Source organism: Montipora capricornis, chromosome 7, assembly GCF_036669925.1.
Source record: "Montipora capricornis isolate CH-2021 chromosome 7, ASM3666992v2, whole genome shotgun sequence".
NCBI classification, from domain to species: Eukaryota; Metazoa; Cnidaria; class Anthozoa; order Scleractinia; family Acroporidae; genus Montipora; species Montipora capricornis.
In genome coordinates this window covers 49,156,838-49,162,053 of record NC_090889.1, presented here as the reverse complement: position 1 = coordinate 49,162,053, position 5,216 = coordinate 49,156,838, and the positions used below count along the sequence as shown (strand labels likewise).

At 36.6% G+C, this 5,216-nt stretch overlaps 1 pseudogene; it reads left to right on the top strand.

Moving 5' to 3' along the window:
• Positions 1-2,877: 2,877 nt before the first annotated feature.
• Positions 2,878-5,216, top strand: part of LOC138056212 (uncharacterized) — a 19,566-nt pseudogene continuing 17,227 nt past the window's right edge.

The window sequence follows — 5,216 nt, the reverse complement described above, 5'->3', positions numbered from 1 at the left end:
CCCAACCCTCACTTTGAAAAACTTGGTGGACTCTTGTTCCTACTTAATTGCAATTACAGTGTCGAAAGGTTAGATAAGAAAATTCCCTTATTTTATAGGGAACTACTTGAATACTTTCAAGAATTGCGTAGCAACTGTGAAGATCCACTACAGCACGAATTTATATTATGGAATAATAAAGATATCAACGTTAAAAACAAATCGGTGTTTTGGAAATCTTGGCGTGATAAAAATGTCTTGTTTGTGCAAGATCTGCTAAACAATCAAGGGAATTACCTATCTCCACAAGAATTCAGTAATAAATATAACATCAAGGTTAATTTTCTGCAATACTACCAAATCATTACAGCCATTCCAGCGTCTCTGAAAAGTTACGCCTTCACTCATTTAGATCTTGGAAAACTGAACTCGTTTTCTGAAAATGTCGACTTTCAGATATCTAAAGATGTTAGTTTAAACTTAAAGAAAACTTCGTGCAAGCAGTTTTACAAACTGTTTACAGAGAATATTAGTATTGAACCTACTGCAGTTACAACATGGCGAAAACATTGCACTGTGATCGCTGACAAGTGGGAGCAATGCATTGAAAGCAATTATAAAATCACTCGAGATAATAAGCGAAGACAATTTTATTTTAAGTTGCTACACAGAATACTAGTCCCTAACAAGGAACTGACACGGTTTGGGATAACTGATTGTAATATGTGTGTTATGTGTGGCGAAAACGATTCTATAGAACATACTTTCTTTGAATGTTGTTCTTTTCTGAATTTATGTGACGAATCCATTCAGTGGTTCAATATATCCTACAAAACCAATTTTAAACTCACGCCGCTTCAAGTTTTTCTCAATTTACCAACCCCAGCTTTCAATCTCTCCAATAAGCAAACCAAGGATTTGTGTCTTCTTCTGTTATATGTAAAGCAGCACCACTATGGATGTAAATCAATGCAAAAGAAAACAGACATCTCTGAATTTATATCTAAATTTATTATGCAGCTTGAAATAGAAGTTTGACATGATAGTGCCACCCTCCTATCAGCCTTATATGTATATTAATGTAATACATTAGTTTTAATATGTGTAATCGATAGAAACATTTTAATAGCCAATACAGGAACATTTATCTAAGAGCACAATTGTAAGTAAGTATTGTAACGTACTCTTGTTTGGTAAATAAAGTACTTATAATAATAAAAAATGAAATAAAATAAAAATTCGTCAATTTTGGCTATCTTATGTATTTGAATGTACCAGAAATTTAGTGCATGGGCCAATTTGGAAGGTGATTTTTTACGATTTGTCGAGCTTGCTGTTGAGTGTGCAGACATATAGCTTGTGTGAGTTTCATTCTTCCACACGTCTCCTCAGCAGTTTTAAGTTATTGCGAGCTGTGTCGTGTAGCATTACACGGGCCGTTTGGGTTTTTCTTTCATGTTTCTGATTAATATCATTCCAGTTGAATATCAGCTGTTTGTAAATTTTCTAAAATGTTGTTAGTAGTTCAATTGTCGCAGTTTCTGCATTTGTGTTTTTTGTATCTTATTGTTGAAAACCAACTTCACAAAGAACTGTGAGTTTTTCAAGCTGTTTGCGCGAGCTATTATCACAATCTAGCGAAATTGAAAATAAAGCCTTTACGTATTTCTTCGATCGAATATGCCACGGATAGTTCAGGGGTTCATGCTGTGTGTCTTCACCACACGTGACAATATCTAGGTTTCGATTTCTGATTTCTCACACTTCTCTGGGTTAGGGAGGTAAAAGTTGATGACAATTTACCTCAACAAAAAGTGCGTTCTCCTGCTGATGTTTTGCTGTAGAATAGCAAAACATCGGCAAGGGTCTTCGATTTCAGAACCGCACGAAGCTCGTCGTGCATTGAATTTGTTAAGGCAGCCATGACTGCAATTAGACAATATGAACTGGAAACAACAAAGTCTTCTTGCTTTAAATCAGACAGAATGTTTGGAGCAGGAGGTAAGATTTGTATTAAGGGCCAAGGAAGTAATAAACAATAATAAGATAAATAATAATATAAAATAATTATAGCAATAAGCGTGTTTATTGACAACAAAGGACATTTTAGTTCATCAATAAATGTCTTTTTTTATAGTACTGGATTTGGTAGGATAGGGATATGAACGTGTGTGTGTGGGAGGAGAGGGTAAGAATGTTGGATTAGAATGTGCACGTTCACAGTGGTATTGAGAATTTGATAATTTACTAGAAATGAAGGTCTAAAGTTGAATAAGTAGTAAGCTTATTTACAAAGGCTGTATGTAATACATGGGGTTGACTAAAGCATAAGTTTCACTCCAGATTACAGTTGACATCATAATAAACATAAAAACTTTCCTTGTTTCCATGGCACAGATCCCTTTGCCCAGCAAGTCTCTTTTAAAGATGATAAAATACCATTTGATGGAGTTCCCTTCAGCATAATTGGCACCAAGGTATTTGACTGCCAAAATAGCCCAGACAGGAAAAAGTCATTTAAAGCAAGACATTCTGAAGACAAGGTATGTTGGTTACGACCACATGTATGGAGCATTTTTTCATCAGACATGGCCTTTTTGTGCTTTTAGCACTAAACAGTGAGGATAAAAAAAATATCAATCTTCTAACTACAGATTGATGATCACTCATTTATAAGGAGGAAGTTTTTACCTCAAGATACAATGAAGTTTGGCTGCCCTGAAAGTATTCGTCTATCAGAAGTGATAAAGTATTGCAATTACAAGGTACAAAAATACAACCACAGTTATAATAATATTAATAACTAATTTATCAGAAAAATATGTTACTTCATTTAAAAAAATCATGACTTTTTTAACTATATAGATCAGAGATGACACAGAAAGACCTCGAAGGGATATGTCTAAAAAGCTAAAGACCGACATAATCAGTGGAAAGATACCCCAGGTTGAACGAGGAACATAGTTCATTTACCAAAGGAGGATGATCACAAAGATCACATCATTGGAGAGGTCTGTTGACATGAATAGACTGATGGTATTGGGATACGAACTCAACCTGAGGACAACAGTTTTATATGTGTAGAAGCCCATAACACACTTCTGGGATGTAGGATGTCGCTTGATATGAGGTAAGCGGAAGCCACATTGGGCACCATGGCCATGTGGCAGTGTCTACTGAGGCCTAACAAGGCTGAAACAACTCGCCATGTCTACTAACACTCACAATCACATTTCATTTGGTCGACCATATGGGGTGCTGCCCACAACCACATGGCCAAAGTGTTCAAATGTGGCTTCAGCATACCAAAACACATTGCTTTGTACAATATTCTTTAGCTTCGCAGGTACTTGCTTGTCTTAAACGGAATTGAAAGTTGATTAAGACTAAATGAAATTGACTACGAAATAATAACTTTTAATTATTTATTTCGTGTTGGCGCTCATATTGTTGTTCCATTAAACGACCATTCCATTTTAACAGCAGTACCTTTACACACACACAGTTTCCGTATAATTATCTGTGAAAATTTAAGTTCCATGTTTATTTTTCTCCTCATGTATCAAACCAAAAGGTTGGTGGTATTCTGCAGCCAATAGGCAAAAGGCTTGTGGTGAAGATTGAAGAGCTTGTTGGTGAAGGTGTGAAAACTGTTGATGACATGAAGAGACATCTTAGACAATTTGTAAAAATGGAACTATTTCCAGGGCAAGCTCTACCAGCAACAAACAACCAGACGCTATTACCCAACAGATGTGAATGTCAGGAACCACATGTAAAAGGCATCAGTGAAAAAATTTCTGTCAAAAACTGATCAGGAACACCTGCAGAAGAAAATTGAAAAGTGGCGTCAGGAGAACCTTCAAGACTTCTTCTTTTTTAGACCCTGTGCCCTAGGAGCCTCATCAACAGATGCTGAAGGCAACAATGATGAAACACATGAAAACTGTGCGTGCACTTATCTTTTGTTTGCTCATCAGACAACCTGGCAGAAAAAACTTATGATCCGTTACAGAAATGAAATCACCCTCCTTGACGCTACTTACAAAACAATGAGACATGAGCTCCCTCTATTTTTCCTGGTGGTAAAGACAAATGTAAATTACATAGTTGTGGGGGTCCTTCATCATTCAAAGGGGAAGCACTAGGGATATTCCATGACTGGAATGGCAGCTGGAAACCCCAGTATTTCATGACTGACTTTTGCCATGAGTAGATCCATGACATTGAGAGAGCATTCCCTGGTAAGAAGGACTCAAAATGGTTCCAATGTACTCAAATACATAACCTATAATGAAACATATGGATATTAGAAATTTAAAGTTGTTACTAAGTTAAATGCACATGTATTCATTCAAAACCTTGTTTGCCTCCTTGAATAAGCAAGGATCAAATAACTGATTGGAAAAGCAGGCCATACATTACAACTTTGCCAGGGCATTCAGGTATTCAGTTACAAATGTGGATACTCCTATGAGGGCAAAGCCTTAAAGTCATGCTAAGGCTGGTGCCATAGGAGTTTTGTCCTTCATAGTACTTAATCTGCAACAACTCTTTGAGGATATAATTATACTGGTGCATACAGGGTTCCCAGTTGAGGCTGAAACACCTGTCACAGCTTTTATTACTAGGTACATTGTATGGTTGTATAAGTACCTCGATGATGCTTCAGCCATGTACAAAAGCAGCGCAGCAATGGCTGCTCAAAATTCTACTGAAAACCCTGATATATTGGACATTAATTTTAATGTTGGCTTAACAGATACCACTACATATATTTGTGACTTTCACCGTGAACAGTGCTGGGATAGATGGTTATGAAAGTGTGAAAATGGTTTGACTGCCAGCAGGGAAGATGTCCTAACATTGCTTCATAATGTTGCAAAATCCTCAACGAAAGAGTCACTTGAGAAGAATTTGCCTTCCCTTAAGGATAGTGCACTTTGGCTGGCTAATTCCAAGCTTAGGAATTGGTTTGAAAAAACTTGGCTTACAGAGTCTAAGGTGAGAATGGACATAATGCAGGCAGCACACAGTTAAATTTACTTGTCTGTAATGTTATAACTACGAAGCACAGACTATCAATGACAGTTATATTGTAAGGAAGAAAGCTTACGTCTGTATGTCAACATCCTCCTTTACCATATAGGTTAATGAGGTGCTTTTTTGAACTTATTCATGTATCAAGAATTCTTGCAGTGACTTGTAAGTTCACATAAGGAGGCACAAAAGGGTTT